General features: G+C 43.7%; 1 protein-coding gene and 1 non-coding gene across 4 annotated transcripts in view; both read right to left on the bottom strand.

The window, feature by feature from the left end:
- Positions 1-23883, bottom strand: part of LIMS1 (LIM zinc finger domain containing 1) — a 143028-nt gene that overhangs the window by 111367 nt on the left and 7778 nt on the right. Inside the window, exon 2 of one of the 3 annotated variants that reach the window (XM_059688351.1) lies at positions 12350-12446. The exons of the other annotated variants lie outside the window; for them this stretch is intronic. The gene's annotated coding sequence lies outside the window, so the exon portion shown is untranslated. The remainder of the gene's footprint in view (positions 1-12349; positions 12447-23883) is intronic. 3 annotated transcript variants of the gene reach the window in all.
- Positions 11423-11529, bottom strand: LOC132232002 (U6 spliceosomal RNA). Its single transcript, XR_009452166.1, has one exon. It is a non-coding gene; the product is annotated as a U6 spliceosomal RNA (small nuclear RNA).

The raw sequence follows: 23883 nt of genomic DNA, 5'->3' as shown, positions 1-23883 counted from the left end.
TCTGCAGTAAGAGAGGAGCACTTAAGAGCCATTAGGGGACTGCTTTTAAAGATTCCAGTGACCAGGATAAGTCAGTCATGGACCAGGGAAGTTTGTACAAGGCACCCCACCAACTGTAAGACAATATCCATGCATCCAGGAGTAGTTAAAATCACAGATGGGCCCTGACCGGTTTGGCTCAGTGGATAGAGCATTGGCCTGCGGACTCAAGGGTCCCGGGTTCAATTCCGGTCAAGGGCATGTACCGCGGTTGCGGGCACATCCCTAGTGGGGGATGTGCAGGAGGCAGCTGATCCATGTTTCTCTCTCATGGATGTTTCTAACTCTCTATCCCTCTCCCTTCCCCTCTGTAAAAAAATCAATAAAACATATATTTAAAAAAGATAAAATTAAAAAAAAAAATCACAGATGGCCCTTCCCCATGGTTCTCCCCTGTCAGGTTACCAGTTCCCATGGAGAGGTCGGTCCTTGCCTTCTGGCTGAAAGGACATGATAGGGGCAGAAATAGAATGTTGGGGAACCAGCTAGAATTGTAAGAAATATTAATCATGCTCTGTTAACCGTGATGGTTTTATTCTGATTAAAGAAGGCACATTCTAACCTGGCTGGCAATTGCCTGTGGGACCTGGGAGCTCACCTGGAAATGCAGCCTATCCTCCCCATTTGGAGCTGCCTATTATCATGGAAAGATTAACAACCTGTGGCAGAAACCAGAGCCAGAAACCAAAACTGCCAGCCCTTTGAAGACCCCAGCCTTTGCATATCACTAGCCCTTTGAAGATCCCCAGCCCTCTCCTTATCTGTGAACTGCCCATTTGGCATACCCTGTGGCTATTTCCCCATGTAATCTTTGTCCTTTTTACCCAATATAAGCAGCTGGCTTATGGTGGTGATATGCAGAGCATATTTTTGTGGATGCCCTGCTGTTCTCCCATATTGCCAGGAGTATTGGAATAAACGCTCATACACATTTCAACCCTGTCTCTCTGCTCAATTGGCTCAAGTAGTGACAGGCAGCATGGACACATTGTCCCATTACAATTATTTTCTTCCCTTTTTTTCCTTCCCTCATGTCTGAAGTTGAATTCAGACTGGTTTTCTTTGATCTGTTTTTTAAAAAAATCCTCAAAATAGTAGAGCTAAAGGTTAAGATTATAAAACACACACACACACACACACACACACACACACACACACACACACTCACACAAACAAACAGGCTAACTCAGGACAGAGAGGAAATGGATGGCTGATTCTTGACTTGGGCTTTTCAATTGAAGGTGCTCTCTGGGGGTCTGAACAAAATCTTATACGGCATGAATGTGAGCCTAGGTTCCTTAGGCTCTGAGGATGAGGGGGTGCTTAGTCCCCCTGGCTCACATCTCAAACATTCTTAGGCAACTGAGAGAATCTTTGGAAGGGGAGGGAAAGCCAAGAGATGTGGAAAGGTTTGATTATGACTTGGAGCTCGGCACACAGGCAGCACGGTTTAACCCAGTACACAGCATAGCTGGAGGCTTATTTAGACTCTGCAAACCTAAAAACAAAAATAAAATCAACATGGGAAATTATGCCTCCAAGGCCAGAAACTCCCAACCCCTTTAACACTCCTGACTTACAGGAGTGTTAACTAGAAGTGATATCAACTTAAGATGGCAAAAATGTAGCTCTGTTGATGCCTAAATTAATTCTTTTGCATAAAAAATTTTAAAAAGAGGCTTTAGAGTGAAAACTGAGTGAGTGGGAAGCTTATCTTGACTGCAAATTAGAAGTTCCAGGGAGGAGCAAAAGTCAATTCCATAAACCAGAAAGGCTGGTTTAAGGCAAGAGGAGAACAGCGATTGTATACATTCTTTCCTCCTGGACACAGATAGGTTTGCAAAGGAATTTTATTTAAAGAATATAGTACTGTTAAAGAATATAGTACTGGCTATTCTGACCTATTCCAATTAATACAACTACTGGTTTCTGGGACCAAGGCAAGAGAAGTGCTAAATGGGGTCTGCTAGGAAACTATAGAGGGGTCCGTTTCTATTGTACAAGGCCAGGTCACTTTAAAAAGAATTAATGAAAACCAAAATGCGACGTAGAAAGGAAAAACAACAACAACAAAAAACAAAAAAAAGAAACAGCTCTAACCGGTTTGGCTCAGTGGATAGAGCGCTGGCCTGCGGACTGAATGGTCCCGGGTTCGATTCTGGCCAAGGGCATGTACCTTGGTTGCGGGCACATCCTCAGTAGGGGGTGTGCAGGAGGCAGCTGATTGATGTTTCTAACTCTCTATCCCTCTCCCTTCCTCTCTGTAAAAAAATCAATAAAATATTAAAAAAAGCACAAACAAACAAAAAAAAACCAGAAACAAGCTTAGGGTTCCTCTGTTAGGTCTGATCGAATAATTGAATGCACACCCCTTTCCCTTGGGAACTGACCTTTAGACCACTTCACAAGAGACATTCCCTTTTGCTTAGCATTTGCTAAGACCACATTTCACTTGCTAAGACCATTATCTTTCCCTTCAGAACCTGCCCAGAGAATTCTCTGCCCAGTAAAAGCCGGCCTAGCGTTCTTTAAAATCTCTTGACTCCCTGTCCCTGGGTGTTTATGCCATTTGGGGGCTCAGCCCATTTGGTTTCCAGATGACCTAATAAATTCCTAATTCTTTTCCCCTTTTGGCCTTGTGCATTCCTCCTTTGGCAACCCTAACATCCTCCAAGGGTGTTTCTCCTTCTCACTGATAGTTTTGGGAGAAGTTGAAATTATCATAAAAGCAAGCATTTAAGGCCACTGGGTCTACTTTATCTGTTTTTAACCACACCCAACAAATTGCCTTCTCCTTCAGAGTAAAGCTTCAACGCCTGTTTTCAAATCAGAACCTGTTTCCCTTCCAACTAGGAATGTTATGGGAATATATCTTCTATATATATAAAAGTCTATGCAATCAGCAATCGGCCAGTAGGTATAATGCACACTGACCACCAGGGGGCAGACGCTCAACGCAGGAGCTGCCGAGTGACAGCAACTTTGTAGAGTGCCCTCTCACACTCCGGAACCTCTTGGGGGATGCAGTACTGCTGGTTTTGGCCCGATCCCCACAGGCCAGGCCGAGGGACCCCATCTGCCAGAGTGACCCCGCTCACTCCACAGATGCCCTTCGAGCCCTGGCACCACCCCAGGTGTGGCTGGGGAGGGACCGCAGGAGGTTGGCTCCAGGGCGTGTCCAGCTGGTCTTGCTCAGTCCCGCCCCCCTGGCCACCTTCTAATTCATTTACTTTCAATGTGCAAGAATGATTCGTGCACCGGGCCTCAAGTATATATATTTGCTAATTAAATCTGCCCCAATTCACCTGATATGGTGAGGTTGTGTATATTTTTTTAATCAGTGACATCCACATATGCTTTTTCCAGAAGGATAATATATATATATATATTTAGAACTAAATGAACCAGATACTAAACCAAAAGGGAAAATAATGATTTTTAAAAGGAACCTTCTGCCCTAGCTGATTTGGCTCAGTGGATATGCTGTAGGCAGTTAGGAGCACAGCAAAGACGATGGGCCAGATACAGGTCACCAGGATAGAAATTCCCATGTGCCTAGCAATGGACAATGAATTGTAGGACGGGACCTTGCACCCACAGTGAGTTTTCCTCTCTATAGATAACATCTAGGCCAGTGATGGCGAACCTATGACACGCGTGTCAGAGGTGACACACGAACTCATTTTTTTGGTTGATTTTTCTTTGTTAAATGGCATTTAAATATATAAAATAAATATAAAAAATATAAATCTTTGCTTTACTATGGTTTCAAATATCAAAAAAATTCTATATGTGACGGCACCAGAGTTAAGTTAAAATGCTGACATGCCGAGCTCAAAAGGTTCGCCATCACTGATCTAGGCCTTAGTTGTATTTCAGCTCAGGTCCATATAAGCAACACAACCAGCAAGGCTGACCTCAGGACCAGCTGTATTGAATAAATGTCCCCCTGCCCTGGTACCTGCCAATCAATCAGCAGAGACCTCAACCCTGAATGGACACACCTGAAAAACTGCTGAATATTCTATTGAGACCTTCCCCAGGGACCTCCCCTAAAATCTCCACCCTTAAAACCCTTAGAAAGGGGGACCCAGTGGGCTCGCTGGTGCCTTTTCCTTTCTCCTCTACCTCCCCTGCCCCTCCCTCAGGCACATTACCATTAGCTTCCCCACTCCAAGCTCCAAAGGCCCTTACTTTACCTTTATAACTTATTTTTTAAGACCATTTCTTCCAGGAATTACTTCTTCTACCTCAGTAATTTACTAAATAAATGTTCTCTTACAGTTTAGGTCTTGCTCTGAATTCTTTCCTAGCCAGAACCCAAGTACCGAGGTTGCTGAACCCCACCAGTCAGACACCACCTACAACAGATAGAGCTGCGGTTCTCAACCTTGGCTGCACATTAGAATCACCTGGGAATCTTTTTAAAATCCTGATTTCTGGGCCTCATTCTTCGGAAGTTCTGTTTCTTTGTTATAGGGTTGGGCCACAACATTAGTAACAAAGAAACAGAATTTCCGGAGGATGAGGCCCAGAAATCAGGATTTTAAAAAGATTCCCAGGTGATTCTAATGTGCAGCCAAGGTTGAGAACCACTGAGATAGAGGGTTGGCTTGAGGATTGAAGGGTTTTGGGTTCCATTCTGGTCAAGGGCATGTACCTCGGTTGTAGGCTTGATCTCCGGTCCCGGTAGGGGTGTGTGCAGGAGGTAACCAATCCATGTGTCTCTCTCACATTGAAGTTTCTCTCCCCCTCCATCTCACTCTCTCTAAAAAATAAACAGAAAATATCCTCAGGTGAGGATTAACAAAAAGGAACGTCCCATGAGGAAACCAATCTTGAGATGACTGAATGTTTGCTAACTATCATTTCTTCATTATTAACTTCCATGAGAGCCTCAGAGAGGCTTAACAGGGTAACCATTCTACTCAGAATGGCCCAAAACAGCCCAGTCCACACTGCTTCAACTTGTCCCAACTGAGAGAAATTTGACCCTGAGTCCCTCAAGAAAAAGGCTATTCTTTTATAACACAGCCTGGTTCTGATATAAAGTGGGCAATGGGGAGGTCTGACCAGTAATGGCACCATTAATTTTAATACTATCTTACAACTAGACCAGTTGACCACTCCCAATGCAGTCCCATACACCCAAACCTTTATGACTCTCAGGTGACCCTAAGCTATGTACTTTCTGTAAGCTAGAAAAATGTACCCAAATGGAAAGAAACATTCCAAAAATGGGTGAATAGATTTGTCAGTCCAGTGCCAACATTTGGGTGGCAACCTGAGTTATTAAAAATGACTGTCCTTGTTTTACAAATGAAGTCTTCACAGGACCAGAGGTGTGGCTCAAGAAAAAATTCAAAACCCACCAATTCCTTTTACCTTCCCCAAACCTCCCCCATTCATCCCAGGAAGCTTTTAGATAACTGGCTTTAGGAAATCAAAGTCAAATTCCAGATCTTCATCGAGAACTCTTATCTGGGCCATCTTTTTAAAATGCAAATCTATGGTGACTCTTATCAAATGGGGAAAAACCCTAGCCATTTAAGCAGATCCATTTAACTTATTTCAGCCATTCCTTTTTAAATTAGTGCATTTTAGAGTTATTAAATATCAAAATATTTTGAAATAACATGAAATACTGAAATGTTGATTGCTAGACCAGTCTTAAGTTCACCTGCTTTTGGCTTTTTATTGCAGAAAGTCTGTAAAGTGGATTTGGAACTGTTGATGTAATGTCTTGTGCTTTATTGAAGGTGATGTGGTTTTTTAAATATATTTTTATTGATTTTGGAGAGGAAGAGAGAGGGAGAGAGATAGAAACATCAATGCTGAGAGAGAATCATGGATTGGTTGCCTCCTGCACGTCCCACACTTGGGATCAAGCCCACAACCCCGGCATGTCCATGACCTCCTGGTTCATAGGTCGACGGTCAACCACCAAGCCATGCCAGCAGGACAAAGGTGTGTTTCTTGAAAGTGAGAGTGTGTTTAAAATCTACACTAATAAAAGAGAAAAATGGTAATTGGCGTATGACGATACCCTTTTCATTGGCTAATTAGGGCTATATGCAAATTAACTGCCAACTATGATTGGCAGTTAACTGCCAACTAAGATTGGCAGTTAACTGCCAACAAGATGGCGGTTAATTTGCATATGTAGGCACAATGCAGGGAGGCGAAAGGGAAAGCAGGAAGAAGCCCCCTGCCACTGACAGTGATCGGAAACGCAGGGGGGGAGCTAAGAGCTGGGGGGCAGGGCAAAGGCGGCCCTGGGGCCGCCTTTGCCCTGCCCCACAGCCTGATCGGAGAATCAGGCGCCTTTGCCGCCCTGGCCAGTGATAGCAGGAAGTAGGGGTGGAGCCAGCGATGGGAGCTGGACACGGTCGAAGCTGGCAGTCCCGGGAGCTAGGGCTCCCTTGCCTGGGCCTAAAGCGGAGCCCACGATCGCAGGGCCGCTGCAGCTGCGGGTCCCTGCTGCCCGAGCCGGATGCCTCAGCCAGAGGTGTTAGGCCTGGGCAGGGGTGGAGCCTGCAACCGCGGGGAGCTGGGGGTCCCCTGCCCAGGCCTGACACCTCTGCCGGAGGCCTCAGGCCTGGTCAAGGGGCCGATCCGGTGATTGGTGATCAGAGGGTGATGAGGGTCAACTCCTCTGGCTGAGGCATCAGGCCTGGGCGGGGGGCTGAGCCGGGGATTGGGGGGATATGATGGTCCCCTTGCCCAGGCCTGAAGCCTGTGTCAGAGGCGTCAGGCTTGGGCGGGGGGTGGAGCAAGCGATCAGAGGGAGATGGGGGTCCCCTGCCCAGGCATGATTCCTGGGCCAGAGGCCTCAGGCCTGGACGGGGGCCAGAGCCAGTGATCGGGGGGAGATGGGGGTCCCCTGTCCAAGCCTGACACCTCTGGCGGAGGCGTCAGGCCTGGGCGGGGGGCTGAGCCGGGGATTGGGGGGATATGATGGTCCCCTTGCCCAGGCCTGAAGCCTGGGTCAGAGGCGTCAGGCTTGGGCGGGGGGTGGAGCAAGCGATCAGAGGGAGATGGGGGTCCCCTGCCCAGGCATGATTCCTGGGCCAGAGGCCTCAGGCCTGGACGGGGGCCAGAGCCAGTGATCGGGGGGAGATGGGGGTCCCCTGTCCAAGCCTGACACCTCTGGCGGAGGCGTCAGGCCTGGGCAAGGGGCCGATCAGGTGATCAGAGGGTGATGGGGGTCTACACCTCTGGCTGAGGCATCAGGCCTGGGCAAGGGGCAGAGCCAGCAATCGGAGGGATCTGGGGGTCCCCTGCCCAGGCCTGATGCCTGGGCCAGAGGCATCAGGCCTGGGCTGGGGGCAGAACCAGTGATGGGGGGAAATGAGGGCCCCCTGCCCAGGCCTGACACCTCTGTCAGAGGCGTCAGGCCTGGGCAAGGGGCCGATCCTGCGATTGGAGGGTGATGGGAGTCAACGCCTGAGGGCTCCCAGTATGTGAGAGGGGGCAGGCTGGGCTGAGGGACACTCCCCCCCCACACACACACACCCAGTGCATGAATTTCGTGCACCGGGCCCCTAGTGTGTTTAAAAAAGTCAATCTAAGGAATGCTGGCTATTTACTTTTTGGTTATCATTGGAAATTGAAGTTCCTAAGAATTAAAAGTTCAAATTAAATTAGAAAGAAATTGTAGGCCTAAAACATAGAGATACATCTTTGCAGGACAAGAATTAAAATTGTATTATTCTAATGATGTTATTTCTGAATGGGTAAAATTATAGAAAGACTTATAGAAGGTTATGAAGGTTGTAAAAATTTATAAAAGTTTTAAGTGTTTATAGAAAGAGTCCAGTCTGGCTCCAGTCCTCCTTCCCCAACTTGATTTCTATCTGGGGACATTATCTGATGACCCTGGGAGCTGGAGTTGTTTTCACTGCACTCCCTCTTGCCCTTGTCAGTATGGAGAAACCTACCTGTCAGATGTCAGTAAATCCTTCATCAAAACATGTCTAATCAATGCTGAGATGCAAGGTAAGCCTGCCTTATGGACATGGAGTCACCCGCCCACACACCATCCCCAAGTGACACCTGGGTGGTGGGGTCTGTTGAATCAGGGCCTGATCACCCCTGATGTGTGAAGAGACCCCTTCTCTCCTGCTCATTTGATGGCACTGAGTTGAGTATGAGACATCCATTCCCAAGGCATCTACCCAAGGTCCTGGTCACTGGTAAGGCCACCTTCAGGACATGAGGTAAACCTTCTCCTTATATTTAGCATATATTTAGCATTTATAACAAAGATTGTGACAACCCCACTATTGTCATGTGACATCTTATGTTACGGGGGTTTCTGACTTTTCAGTGAGCCAAAGCAGCCCCATCCAGACTCACTTCTTTTCTATATCATTTCTAGGGAGCTTATGCAGCCCTGCCCAGGCTCTCTCCTGTTGCTTCATTCCGACTGGAGCATAGACTTTATTTTCACAGCTCATTCACAACCCTTGACACCCTTGAAAATCTCAACAAGTCTTCCCTGCTTGGTATTTAGAAACTTCCCTCCCCTTTTCTAGCCTTCGCAAAAGTCATCAAAAGCAAATGAAAACAATCTTGAGTCTTCTCTACAAAAATTAATAATTCGGATAATGTGTATGGTCTTTATGTGCTTGGTCTTCTTGTGTATGGTCTCTATGTGATCCATATTTATCTGTGTATTATAAAGTGGTGTGTTTTCTGCCTCCAGATGGCATTTCAAGGGTGTGATGTTTTATTGGCCTAAAAAGATATATACCTACTAGAGGCCTGATGCATGCATTCGTGCACCGGTGGGGTCCCTCAGCCTGGCATGTGCCCTCGCGCAATCCAGGACCCCTCGGAGGATGTCAGACTGCCAGTTTCAGCCCGATCCCCGCAGGCCAGGCTGAGGGACCCCACTGGGCCTCTAGTATGCATATATGATCTTTGGTTAATCTCTTCTCACCCTCCCTGCTCCCCACTTCCCTCTGAGATTTATCAGTCTGTTCCATGTTTCCAATCCTGTGCATTGAGCGTCTGGCCCCTGGTGGTCAGTGTGCATCACAGCTACCAGTCGAACAGTAGAAAGTTCGCTTAGGCTTTTATACATATAAATATAGATTAAACAGAATCCTGTGGTCTGAACAAAATATTTGATATTAAAACTAGTTTAAGTTTAATTAATATCTTTTATTAGTAGAGTTATTACCATAAAATGTGTTTGTTTTAGCTAGATTTACAAAAAGTTTATGATATAATCTTTTGGGTAAATTTGTCTGACAACCTTCCCAAAGCTTAAATTTTAAGAGACTTTTTTAAACCAAGAAATAACTTTTGAGTTATTCCAGTGGGCCCTGGAATACCGCAAGGATTTATTCTCTCTCCTAAGTGTTTTAAAATAATTAGGCCTATTCAATATGCTTGTAAAATTACTTGAAAAGCTGTGCCAAATAAAAGTTAATAACTATATTCTATTTATATACATATCCTATCTAATAAAACAGAAAAATGGTAATTGGCGTACGACGATACCCTTTCATTGGCTAATCAGGGCTATATGCAAATTAACTGCCAACTAAGATTGGCAGTTAACTGCCAACAAGATGGCGGTTAATTTGCATATGTAGGCACAATGCAGGGAGGCGAAAGGGAAAGCAGGAAGAAGCCCCCTGCCACTGACAGTGATCGGAAACCCAGGGGGGAGCTAAGAGCTGGGGGGCAGGGCAAAGGCAGCCCTGGGGCCGCCTTTGCCCTGCCCCCCAGCCTGATCGGAGAATCAGGCGCCTTTGCCGCCCTGGCCAGTGATAGCAGGAAGTAGGGGTGGAGCCAGCGATGGGAGCTGGACACGGTCGAAGCTGGCAGTCCCGGGAGCTAGGGCTCCCTTGCCTGGGCCTAAAGCGGAGCCCACGATCGCAGGGCCGCTGCAGCTGCGGGTCCCTGCTGCCCGAGCCGGATGCCTCAGCCAGAGGTGTTAGGCCTGGGCAGGGGTGGAGCCTGCAACCGCGGGGAGCTGGGGGTCCCCTGCCCAGGCCTGACACCTCTGCCGGAGGCCTCAGGCCCGGTCAAGGGGCCGATCCGGTGATTGGTGATCAGAGGGTGATGAGGGTCAACTCCTCTGGCTGAGACATCAGGCCTGGGTGGGGGCGGAGCCGGGGATTGGGGGGATATGATGGTCCCCTTGCCCAGGCCTGAAGCCTGGGTCAGAGGCGTCAGGCTTGGGCGGGGGGTGGAGCAAGCAATCAGAGGGAGATGGGGGTCCCCTGCCCAGGCATGATTCCTGGGCCAGAGGCCTCAGGCATGGGCGGGTGCCAGAGCCAGTGATCAGGGGGAGATGGGGGTCCCCTGTCCAAGCCTGACACCTCTGGCAGAGGCGTCAGGCCTGGGCAAGGGGCCAATCAGGCGATCGGAGGGTGATAGGGGTCTACACCTCTGGCCGAGGCATCAGGCCTGGGCTGGGGGCAGAACCAGTGATGGGGGGAAATGAGGGTCCCCAGTGATGGGGGAAATGAGGGGTCAACGCCTGAGGGCTCCCAGTATGTGAGAGGGGGCAGGCTGGGCTGAGGGACACTCCCCCCACCCCCCCCCACACACACACCCAGTGCACGAATTTTGTGCACAGTGCCCCTAGTATTTTATAAAAATGGATGTGCTAGAAATTTCAGTCTGCTCTAGGAAGAAACTTGCAAAAATCAAAGCCAAGCTCAAATAGGAATCTCTCAGGTAGCAGGTGCCCTGTCACAAGACAAGCCAAGAGTAATGGTTCTTTATGGGGATGTTCAGCAGTGGCACTCCAGATGTTTGTGACCCACACACTGGGGTGTATATGAATTGTTTCCAGTGCTCAGTACACACTTCTAATGAGTCATGTGCAGTGTTTTAAGTCTTGCATATTATTCCTTATATATTAAAATTGTGTATTAAATCTAAAAATGTGAGCTTTGTATTGTTTTATGTAATTTCATAATAATTGTTATTTACCAAAATTTATCTTGGAATGTTATAGCTTAAAGAGAAGCAAAATTTTTTATAAATTGCATTGTAATCAAGTCTATAATCATGTCATTCAGCTCTGTCATTTATACAGTCATTGTTTTACTCTGATGCATTTGCAAATATGTTAAGACTTTGTAAAGATTCACGAAAAGGACTCTAAATTACAGATTTCTAAGCGGATCATCTCTTTTTGTTGTTGTTAATCCTCACCTGAGGACATTTATTCCATTGATTTTTTTTTTCAATACTTTCTTTTTTTTTTATTAAATCTTTATTGTTCAGATTACATTTGTTCCTCTTTTTTCCCCCCATAACTCCCCTCCTCCCAGTTCCCGCCCCACCCTCCGCCCTCACTCCCCACCCACTGTCCTCATCCATAGGTGCACGATTTTTGTCCAGTCTCTTCCCGCATAACAATATGGAACACTTCACGAATTTGCGTGTCATCCTTGCGCAGGGGCCATGCTAATCTTCTCTGTATAGTTCCAATTTTAGTATATGTGCTGCCGAAGAGAGCACTATTCCATTGATTTTTTAAGAGAGTGGCAGGGGGGAGGAAGAAGGGTAGAAGGAGAGAGGGGGGAAGTGGGGGAGGGGGGAGAGGGAAAGAAACATCACTGTGAGAGAGACACGTCAATGCTTCCCACACGCCCCAACTGGGGCCTCAAATGGAACCTACGACCGAGGGACATGCCCTTGGCTGGGAATTGAACCTACGACCCTTTGGTGCCTGGTCCGGCACTCTAACCCCTGAGCACACTGGCCAGGTCTAAGCAGATCATCTCTTTGAAGTAGAAAAAAAATGTATAGAACCCTAAGAAATAACTGGATTCATAAAAATACTGGCAAATAATCAGAACAAAAATTGGTTATATGGGACTGAATGAACTAACAATAATTATTATTACAACTTTGTTAAAAATATTGATTTTTAAAAAACCATTCTGTTTTCCAGATAAGGAAGCTTGTTTCTATTTTCCTTGAACAATTTGGTAAATTTTATCCTTATAAACAATACTAGAGCATTTATATTTTTCTCCCTCCTAAACCCTCCAGAATTTGGCAACTCTCAATGAGTGTGTATTATTTTCTTTTTTTTTTATTGCTTAAAGTATTACAAAGGGTATTACATATGTGTCCTTTTTTCCCCCCCGCCCTTGACAATGAGTGTGTATTATTTTCATGACAATATTGCATAAATCCAATAAGAATCTGTTCTCTTTATAATGGGACACATAAAACCAGGTTCCAATTGTGGTTTTACTAACCAAACCTTTGACTGCAATATCATAATCAAGAGAGACGTGCCTGGATTCTTGGTGTCACCAAAAAGACTTACGGAAGCCAATAAAAGTCCCTTGAAGAAATGGCCTGGTACCTTGCTTGTTCACGTGGTTCATGACAGTCTTTCCAGGTAAGGGATGAAGATTGCTTTCCTGGCAAATGGCAAAGAGAGAACCGGTTTGGCTCAGTGGATAGAGCGTCAGCCTGCAGATTGAAAGGTCCCAGGTTCGATTCCAGTCAAGGGCATGTACATTGGTTGCAGGCACATCCCCAGTGGGGAGTGTGCAGGAGGCAGCTGGTCGATGTTTCTCTCTCATCAATGTTTCTGACTATCCCTCTCCCTTTCTCTCTGTAAAAAAATCAATAAAATATATTAAAAAAAAAAAAAAGAGAGAGAGAGAGAGAGACAGAACCTCAAGACATTTGGGGGACCTCAAGAACTTGAGAAATCCATCCAAACCCTTGCAGGTAAAGCCAGATGGCAACTGTGCGGCTTGGCTTCTGTGCCCTGAAGGGCTGACTAAAAGCACAATCTGAAGATTCCTTGTATGTGAAATTCCAGCAAAGCAAATTTCAAAGAGCCTATATGATCAACTGCTGCTTTTCTTGTTGTGTTTCAGCAAATAATCAGGCCAAATTAAATATAGTCTCTTTAATAAAAATAACAATTTTAAGGAGAAAAATTTTGTTTCAATGGAAATTAGTCCCCAAAATGTAAAGTTGTGTTTTTATCTGTGAATTAAACTGATTTATGAATTCTCCTAGTTGCCTTCAACCCTCCAAGCTAATGTTTTATTTTTCTTCCATTTTTTGACTTGGAATTACTAAGAACTACTGATGCAATGTCAACCATACAAAATTTACCTGAGCATCTGACGACATCACCAGAAATATTTAAACTACAAATAAAGATGATCTGTCAAATTATCACTGCTTGTTTTATTCCAGCAAAAAAGATTTCAGGGATGGAAGTGTCTGAGAGGGAAATGAGACAGGCCAGTAAGCCAGGATAGGTAAAATGGGGAAAGTGAGACAGATAGTTAAACAGCAGTTTGTAACCATCTAGTAAATTCCACCTTCCCTATATCAGGGACACTTAAGAATATGTAAATGGTTTGCACTTCTCCTCCCCAACCAGAGGGTAAACAGCTTCAATCACCCTACTAGGGGACACAGGTGACAGAAATCCAATTAGTGTCATTTGCCAACCACACACAAGAACCGAGCAAGTTAAGAATAAATCTTATTTTAATACATCAGTATAAGGCTGTTGAATATTCTACTGAAATCCTCCCTTAAGACTACCCCTAAGCATCCAGTCTTTAAGACCCCTCAAAACAAAGATCCCAGCCCACACTTTCTCTCTCAGGAGCATGCCCGTGCCTTCACTCTCCTTTGTCCCCCACAGGCATGCATCTCCTAAACTAAAGAACCCCATGAGCCTTGCAACCAGGGCAGCAATGGCAGTGGCAGTTCATCCCAGGCAACCCCTGAACCTATCCCCAGTGCGCCCTTTTCTCTGACTTCTTAGTGAGTCAGAGCAGACCAGCCTAGGCTCATTTCCCCAGCCCCTTGTTTCACATCCCCAGCTCTAAAAAACATCCCCTAAAATTCACCTGGATTCATGTGGTGAAATTTTTCCTGCATGAAGTCAAGAACCACACACCATTGGCTGGCCCGAGGCCGACCCACTCAGGGCCAGGTCCCCTTTCTGGTAACAGAGAGTTCTTCAGAAAAGAGGATGAGGGGAAGATACAGAAAGGAGATTGGTAGCCTAATTTCATCTTACTGGAGAAAAACTTTTTTTCTCTTCCTATTCACAACATAGAGAAATAATAAATAATCATAGCCCTCAACACTGCCTAAGGTACATCTACGAAGCTGTGCTGGATTAGAACACAGACATCTGCTAAGAAGAAAGTATTAACTAGCTAGTGGAAGACCGTTTTTTTGCGGTTGCCGCTAAGCAAATCACCAACACACTTTGAACTAACCCAACAAAGGATAATTCTATCAATTATACCAAGAGTTCCACCTGGAATTTTCATTAATAGTATTAATATTATATGTTAATATGAAAAACGAAAGAAGTTCACAAGAAAAATTGCTAATGTTTGATCTAAAAGATTTAACACATTCCCTCTAGAACAGTGGTTCTCAACCTTCCTAATGCCGCGACCCTTTAATACAGTTCCTCATGTTGTAGTGACCCCAATTTCATTGTTACAAATTGAACATAATTAAAGCATAGTGATTGATCACAAAAACAATATGTAATTATATATGTGTTTTCCGATGGTCTTAGGCGACCCCTGTGAAAGAGTCGTTCAACCCCCAAAGGGGTCGCGACCCACAGGTTGAGAACCACTGCTCTAGCAGCTTCCTTCCATGTCAAACGACTGTTCCTGCACTAAAAACTAAGAAAAGAAATACTTGACAGTATTACTGTTGGAATAACCCTTCATGTACAATTTAATGCCAACTGAAAGGTACCTTATTAGCATTTACTCACATATTTATGGCAATATTTAAAGAAATATACTACACTAAACAAAAAAAAAGTTACCAAATTAAGACATATTGCATCATTATTTATTCACTTGACAAGTATTTACTGAGTGTCTATTGTGTGCTATACATTGTTACATGAACATGGGAAACAGGTTTCTTAGAAAGTATAAGTAGCTTTTCTAGGACAATGCTATATATACTTACAACTTCACCTCTTTATCAAAGTTTATCTAAAAACTCCAATCTCTTATTTTGACTTTTATCCCATTTCTTTAGCTAATCTCCAGCAATGCTTCCTCCTGGAAAGCATGATTAACCCTGACACAGCAAAAGAAAACTTCATTTCTAAATAGTTCCCAAGCCCTGTATCCTTGGAGTTCCCATTTCCCTCTTAAACAACCCATGTTTGCTGCAGCCTTCACATTCCAGAACCTATTACCACCACTTCCTCCATAGAAATCATTCAGCGGTCGCCAACCGGTGGTCCACGGTGGTCCGTGAGGCCCGAAAGGTTGGTGACCGCTATCTAAATGACCAAACATATTAGCAGAAAGAGATGTAGCTACTTTATTTTAAAAATCAGAAAGTCTCGCCCTGACTGGTTTGGCTCAGTGGCTAGAGCGTTGGCCTGCAGACTGAAAGGTCCCAGGTTCAATTCTGGTCAAGGGCATGTACCTTGGTTGTGGGCACATCCCCAGCAGAAGGTGTGCGGGAGGCGACTGATAGATGTTTCTTTCTCATCGATGTTTCTAACTCTCTATCCCTCTCTCTCTTCCTCTCTGTAAAAAATCAATAAAATATATATTTTTTAAAAAAAAGTCTCAAGTTTAGACAATTCTTTAAGTCTGGTCTCATGGAACCAAACTGATCCAAGTGGGAAAAAACAGATCTCTGATATTTTCAGAAATCACTGGAATTTTTGCGTGATTTTTTTGGTAAATTCAGTAGAGTTATGTATTAAAATTAAACATTACCTTCTACACTTCACCAATGCCCTTCCTCAAAGGGAAAAGTACTGGGAAATCCACCTCTAAAATAGAGTAGCAAAAATAAAGTAGCTGTCATACAACTGTATAATATTCATGTACTCATGATTAAAACATTCCATTACAAAGCATAAAGATATTGCCTTAAAAGGACATCTGCAGATGTTTCATGCTTTGTATAGATCTGGCAAATGCCCAAAAGACCAAAAATGCTCTCATTTCCTGATGTGGGTTAGCCAGCTTTGAAAAACAAACAGATAAACAAAAAACACATTAAGTTCAGAAACACTATTAAATTATTTCAGCCCTCGCTGGTTTGGCTCAGTGGATAGAGCGTCGTCGGCCTTTGGACTGGGAGGGTCCCGGGTTCGAGTCTAGTCAAGGGCACATGCCCGGGATTTCGGGCTCGGTCCCCAAGTGTAGGGCGTGCAGGAGGCTGCTGATCAATGATTCTCTCTCATCATTGATGTTTCTATCTCTCTCTCCCTCTCCCTCCTGCTCTAAAATCAATAAAAATATATTTTAAAATACATAAGTAAATAAATAAATAAATACATTATTTCAAACATTAACCTTGCATACACTTTAAAGTAACATCATTGTAATTCTGGTCCATCTTATAAAACAGATAACCTGTTTCCTACACATATATCTTAAAGATTTTAAACACATTTTTTCATCATGATTCTCAATCATGTAAATATATTCAATCACCTAAAATGAGCTAAGTGCTAATGGAACTTTCCAGATGTAATGGGCTATTCCCAAAGCTCTTACTTTCTTCAACTAGTTTTAAAAAAGAGTAAACTAGTCTCTAGCCATGTTTATAAAGGCCTCATAGCTATTATAAAAACATATAGTTACACAGACCCCTAAGACAAAAGGCTGCTCATTTGGTAGATGAATTACTCCATCTCAAGATTCTAATAAAAACTACTCTTTACTTCCCAAAACATGCTTCACCATGACAAGATCTACATTGTATTCCCAAAAAAAGGATTATTCTGACAGCAATCCATAAAATCTCAAAGGAATCAGTGTATTCTCTTGTTGGCAATGACATCAACCTGTGATGTTTTGGACATTTCCCACACACTCTCTGAATATCAGAATGTCTAAAATGTTCAATGACATAACTCTAACTCTAGCACTAGTCCTAAACCTAGCCCTAATCCTAATCTTAAACCTAATCCTAGACCTAGTCCTAAACCTAACCCTAAACCAGTGATGGTGAACCTTTTGAGCTCAGCGTGTCAGCATTTTGAAAAACCTTAACTTAACTCTGGTGCCATGTCACATATAGAAATGTTTTGATATTTGCCACCATAGTAAAACAAAGACTTATATTTTTGATATTTACTTTATATATTTAAATGCCATTTAACAAAGAAAAATCAACCAAAAAAATGAGTTCGCATGTCACCTCTGACACACGTATCATAGGTTCGCCATCACTGCCCTAAACCAACCCTAAAAAGGGGGGGGGGGGGGGGAAGAAGAAAGAAAAATGTCCAATTAGAATAACAGAGGCATTCAACTCAAGCCTGAGGAATCAGGCTAAATCTAACCTATATTCATATGCTTTAAGATTCTAAAATATCAAATATAAATCTAAGGTGGATAGATGGCATAATTCAAAGTGCCAAAGGTCCCTTTTTTAATTATGGGCTCGACACTCATCATTTTTATCTGACTGCTTCTGCATTGTCTCTTTGAGCCCAGGACTGAGAGAATTACTACTGGAGAGGATGTCCAACCAACTGGAGCCAGCAGGTCAAGCTAACCTTAGCTGAATATTCTCTCATCATCATGTTCTATTATCTCAACCTCATCAATTTCCACCCTTTCCCCGACACCGGGCCTTCAATGATGAAGTATAAAACACTGGCCATTCCCACAAAAGTCCCGCCTGGTTGTCCACCATCCTGGAATATGACTTGGCCTACTTCCCAGCAACATAAAAAGTTCAACTACACTATCAGTAAGTGTGGAAGCACACAGGAAGTCAGGCTAACTGCTACTTTGTAATCTAGGGTTACAAATAATGTCCAGTGTTTTAGTTATACTAGTGGGAGAAGTAGGAAAGTGTACATCTGATCTGATCCATATTCTCCTCCGGGATCTTACATTTTAAATGTTGGGAGGAAGGGAGATAAAAAAATAATATTTTGTGATATGAAAATTATATGCAATTCAAATTTCAGAGTCTACAATTAAAATCTTATTAGAATGCAGTCATGCTCATTTAATTATATATTGTCTTTGGCTGCATTCATGCTACAACAGCACAGTTGAGTAGTTGTGACAGAGACCCTATAACCTAAGCTGAAAATATTTACTATCTGGCCCGTTAGGTAAAATGTTTGTCAACCTCTGATCTAGAGCACTGATTATCAACAGCTGTTGAAATCACAAAAAGAGACAAAACCAGACATTATGTACCTCCTAATGGAAGAACCCAATGCCATCTATCATGTAGTAATGAAAATCTTTTTAAAAAAAATATATTTATTGATTGATTTCAGAGAGGAAGGGAGAGGGAGAGAGAGATAGAAACATCATGATGAGAGAGAATCATTGATCGGCTGCCTCCTGCACACCCCCTACTGGGGATTGAGCCCGCAACCCAGGCATGTGCCCTTGGCCTAAATCGAACCTGGGGCCCTTCAGTCCGTAGGCCGACGCTCTCTCTACTGAGCCAAACAGGCCAGGGCCAGTAATGAGAATCTTATCAGATCTTTAGATCCAAGGAGCAAACTACTGATAGACTTGGAAGTCAAAACTATTTTTATAACATTAAGATATTACAATATATTTGTCTTATTTATTCTCATTCTCTCACAAGTGCACAATGGAGTTTTTCAGAAAGTACATGACATGAAATAGTACAAAGACTAAATGCCAGCTAATTTCCAGGAAGACATAAAATAGCCCTGACCAGTTTGGCTCAGTGGATAAAGCGTCGGCCTGCGAACTGAAGGGTCCCAGGTTCAATTCCAGTTAAGGGCATGTACCTTGGTTGTGGGCAGTCCCCAGTATAGGGTGTGCAGGAGGCAGCTGATCGATGTTTCTCTCTCATCGGTATTTCTAACTCTCTATTCCTCTCCCTTCCTCTCTGTAAAAAAATCACTAAAATATATTTTTTTAAAAAAGAGACATAAAACAGATTTGAAAAATAAATACTCAAAGCACTTCTCAGTAATTTTTTTCTTTTGGAAAATAATTATAAACTATTATTTATGTTAACATACAAAAGCAGGTTTATTAAATTTCAAATACAGCAAATATCAATAAGTTCTTCAGGGTCCTCAATAATTGTTAAGAGTGTAAAATGATCCTGAGACCAAAAAGTTTGAAAACTGCCGTTAACAGGTTTGGCTCACTGGATAGAGCATCGGCCTGCGGACTGGAAGGTCCCAGGTTCGATTCCGGTCAAGGGCGTGTACCTTGGTTGCGGGCACATCCCCAGTAGGGAGTGTGCAGGAGGCAGCTGATCAATGTTTCTCTCTCTCATCGATGTTTCTAACTCTCTATCCCTCTCCCTTCCTCTCTGTAAAAAATCAATAAAATATATTTTTAAAAAAAGAAGTTTGAAAACTGCTTCTTTAGATTCAAATACCAATTTATTGGCTACATAAAAAGCAAAACAAAATGTTAAACTATATATACCCTTAGGATGCAATCTGCCAAATCCAGACTGTAGGAAATGCTTCAAGACAAACAACCCAGTTTCTTCAACAACAACAAAATGGGGATGAAGGAGGGGGGAGGACGGAAGGAGTACCTATTTGCTAGAAGGAATAAAAAGACTCATCAAGCTATCAAAATGTGTCAACCTTATTTAGATCCCAATTTGGAAAAATCCTATACAATAAAAGACTAGTATGCAAATCGACCGAATGGCAGAACGATCGGTCACTATGATATGCACTGACCACAAAGAGACAGACGCTCAACACAGGAGCTGGCCCCTGGTGGTCAGTGCACTCCCACAAAGTGAGTGCCACTCAACCGGCTCACGGCAGACAAGCGCAGCAGCGATGGTGGAAGCCTCTCCCGCCTCCACTGCAGGCAGGCCGTAAGGAGTGACGAGTTCCAGATTTCTAGAGCCCCGGACTGTGAGAGGGATGTCTGACTGGCGGCTTAGGCCTGATCCCCAGGTGGACATCCCCTGAGGGGTCCTGGACTGCAAGAGGGCGCAGGCTGGGCTAAGGGATCCCCCTTCCCCAGTGCACCAGGCCTCTAGTTATAACATAAAATGGAGATGAGATAAACGGAAAATTGAACACCAACCGGGTAGTTGATGATATCAAGGAATTATTAGTAATCTTTTTAGTTGTGATAATGATGTAGTTATGTTTTAAAAATTTTTAGAAGAGTCGTTATCTTTTAAGAATACATATTAAAATCTTTATAATATGCAACAGGGAGAGAAAAGTGAAAAAAGACTGGCTCTGAGTCAATAATTATTGAAGCTAAATAGTAACACATAGGCCTACATTATTCTATTTTTGTATATGTCTTAAGTTATCCATAACAGGAAATTTTAGAGTATATATTTCTACATTTGAGAAGTATTCCCTTATGTAAATGTACCACAGCTTTTTCCCCCCCATACAAAAAAAATTTTTTTAAATTATTGACTCTATTACAGATATCCCCCATTTTCCCTTCCCTTTGCCTCTTTCCACCCTGCCCCCCTCCCAGCTTTCACCGCATAATTGCCTGTGTCCATGCGCTATACCTATAGGTTCTTTGGTTGATCTCTTCTCATCCTCCCCACACTTCTCCCCTCTGAGATCTGTCAGTCTGTTCCATGTATCCATGCCTCTGGTCCTATTTTGTTCTTTAGATTCCACATATAAGTGAGATCATGTGATATTTGTCCTTCTCTGACTGGCTTAATGCGCTTAGCATAATAATCTCCAGGTCCATCCATGCTGTCCCAAAGGGTAGAGTTCCTCTTTTTTACAGCCACGTAATACTCCATTGTGTAAATGTACCACAGCTTTTTTATCCACTCATCTACTGATGGGTATTTGGGCTGTTTCCCAACCTTGGCTATCCTATATAATAAAGAGGTAATATGCAAATTGACCCTCACCCCATCATGCTGTCACAAGATGGCTGCACCCACAGTGGAGGCGGGGTTCCGGTAAAGAGCCATAACAAGCTATCAGCAGGGACCTGTGTGGTGCTGGGCTGGGGCTGGGGACCTGAGGCTGCCCCCCCACCCCGCCCCGGTGCCAAGCCAGGGGACCTCAGGCCACACCCCCACACCCTGGCACCAGGCGGGGGGACCTGAGGCCGCGCCCCCCCGCCTCCCGGCGGGACTTGACAGGGGACCTGAGGCTGCGCCCCTTGCCCGGCAGGGCTTGAAAGGGCACCTCAGGCCACACACTCCCGCCCCGGGCCAGGGGACCTGAAGCCACGCCCCCTGCCCCAGGCCAGGGGACCTGAGGGTGCGCCGGGAGCCCTGAGGCTGTGCTCCCCACCCAGCGGGGCTTGACCGGGGTCCTGAGGCTGCATGCCCCCACCTGGTGGGGCTTGACGGGGGTGGGGCCAGTCGGGTCTGGATCTCGCCCAATGGGGGTGGGGCCGGCTGGGTCTGGGTCTCGCGCGATTTTGAGGTGCACGCGGGTAGGCAGGGACTTGACTCTGGGTCCTGTGGTGTGCCCCAGACTCTGACAGGAGGAAGATTTCCATATACATTTTACTAATTTTCTTTCATCTCTGACACTTCTGTTATAGAGAAAGGGCAAATAGCAATATTAAAATATTTCCTCTAATTAATTCCCTTTTAATGTGCATGAATTTTGTGCACCGGCCACTACTTGTAAATAATGCTGCAATGAACATAAGAGGTGCATATGTTCTTTTGAATTAGTGTTTTGGGTTTATTTGGATATATTCCTAGAGGTGGGATCACTGGGTCATAAGGCAGTTCAGTTTATTTTTAGTTAACTCCATCTATTTTCCACAGGAGCTGCATCAATCTGCATTCCCACCAATAGTGCAAAAAGGTTCCCCTTTCTTTACATCCTCACCAGCAATGGAATACTCCTCAGCTGTAAAAAATATACTGAGTTGATTAAAAAAAAGAAAAGAGCCCTGGCCGGTTTGGCTCAGTGGATAGAGTGTCGGTCTGCGGACTCAGGGGTCCCAGGTTCGATTCCAGTCAAGGGCATGTACCTTGGTTGTGGGCACATCCCCGGTGGGGGGTGTGCAGGAGGCAGCTGATCGGTGTTTCTCTCTCTTCGAGGTTTCTAACTCTCTACTTCTCTCCCTTCCTCTCTGTAAAAATCAATAAAATATATTAAAAAAAAAAAAAAGAAAAGAAACAGACTCAGAGATACAGAGAACAGACTAACAGCTGTTAGAGGGGAGGAGGTTGGGGGCTTGGTGAGAAGAGTAAAGGGATTAAGCAAAGAAAATAAAAGACTCACAGATAACAGTATGATGATTTTCCGAGGAGTAGGGGGTGGGGAGGTAAATGAGGGTAAAGGGGGGGATAATGGTGATGGAAGGAGACTTGACTTAGGATACTAACACACAATACAATATACAGATGATGTATTATAGAATTGTACACCTGAAACTTATATAACTTTATTAACCAGTACCACCCCAATAAATTCAATTAAAAATATATATTTTTAAAAATTACAGATTTCATGGCATTATTCCCCCAAGAAATAATGAGGCTGAACAATCTGTGAATGCCATGTCATGAGCGGTCCGCAGACATGTTCTGAGAGTACTGCTCTCCTTGCTTCTGAATTTCCCCACAATAGTCCAAATCAGTCAGGCCTCTGAGACACTGCCAGACTGGCACACATCCTCTCCTGAGAGAGCTCAATAAACATTTGACTGCTCCTCAAGTCTTAAATAAATAATAAGCCTATAATAACTGGTGACAAATGAACATTTCTGCATTTAAATATCTAAAAGACTATTTTTAACTTCATCTATGGTACTTATATATAAACAGCTACAATACAACACAGACAATGTACAATCCCTCATAATATTGTAATTATATGCTCCATGGCCCACAGTACAGTCTACACAATGGACACACTGAACTAGGACATGTCCCCAAGTTTGTAAAAACCACTTTGGTATATACAAGTGTGGCCAAGATTTCAAAATGAAAACAACAGAAGTTTGTGTGTTACACACAAGTACATACATACTAAATTTAAGAATTTATTCTTATCTGATATGTTCTTTATAAGGTCAGGAAAGAAAAGACTAATAGAGGTTGAAGCAGTCAGGGAAGCCATCTTCAAGACAGAAGAGTTTAAGCGAGGCTTTGATAGTGAGTCTGAACCCTCTATCTACCTCCTAATAAAGGAAAAGCCACATTCATCAGAGAGGACTGTGATGTGTCTTGGCAATAAGATGAGGTAAGCTAAAAAACATTAGGTTGGTTGGGCATGTGAAGAGAAAGACTTGAAACCTAGGAAAAGAAGTAAGGAGCTGTAACCTTTTGTTGAACAATGAACTGAGAAGACACAGATTTCTGCAGGGCACTTCAATGTGAACCCCAGCTCTGGCATTAACTGTGTGACTTGGTGCGTTTTTATCCTCCTGAGCTCAGTTTCGCCATCTGTAAAGTGGGCATAAAAACCTACTTTATGGTGTGGCTGTGAAGATAAGGTTTGCTACATAGATGTTTCACAACTTTAAAAGTACTTTTTGTCAAAGTAGGTAATAAAAGTTTGTTATTACCAAGCAAGTTTTCAAAAGAATGACTTGGCAGTGAAATGAAATAATCTAAACAGAGATGACTAAACTTCATTTTTATTTCTTTCCAATGTACCGTGAATGTTGGGTCTCTGCCACTAGTATGTAATACACTGTAGAGTTAAGTTAAACCAAATGTGAAAGCAATCTTGTCTTACTCAAAGTGTTGTGAATTTATTCAAACAATGTCACAGGTGCCAAGCAGAGCCAGCTCTGAACTTTTCAATTCTCTAAAATAAATGAAGGGATAAAAGGAAAAATCAAATGCATTTAAATCCAGTTTATTTTTCTTTGGACATTTAACAAATGTGATTAAGATATTCCTTTACTTACAGGGATTACA

Source organism: Myotis daubentonii, chromosome 3 (assembly GCF_963259705.1).
Source record: "Myotis daubentonii chromosome 3, mMyoDau2.1, whole genome shotgun sequence".
In the NCBI taxonomy this organism is placed as follows: domain Eukaryota; kingdom Metazoa; phylum Chordata; class Mammalia; order Chiroptera; family Vespertilionidae; genus Myotis; species Myotis daubentonii.
Note: the sequence above shows the minus strand (reverse complement) of the source record. Positions and strands in the feature narration are given on the sequence as shown.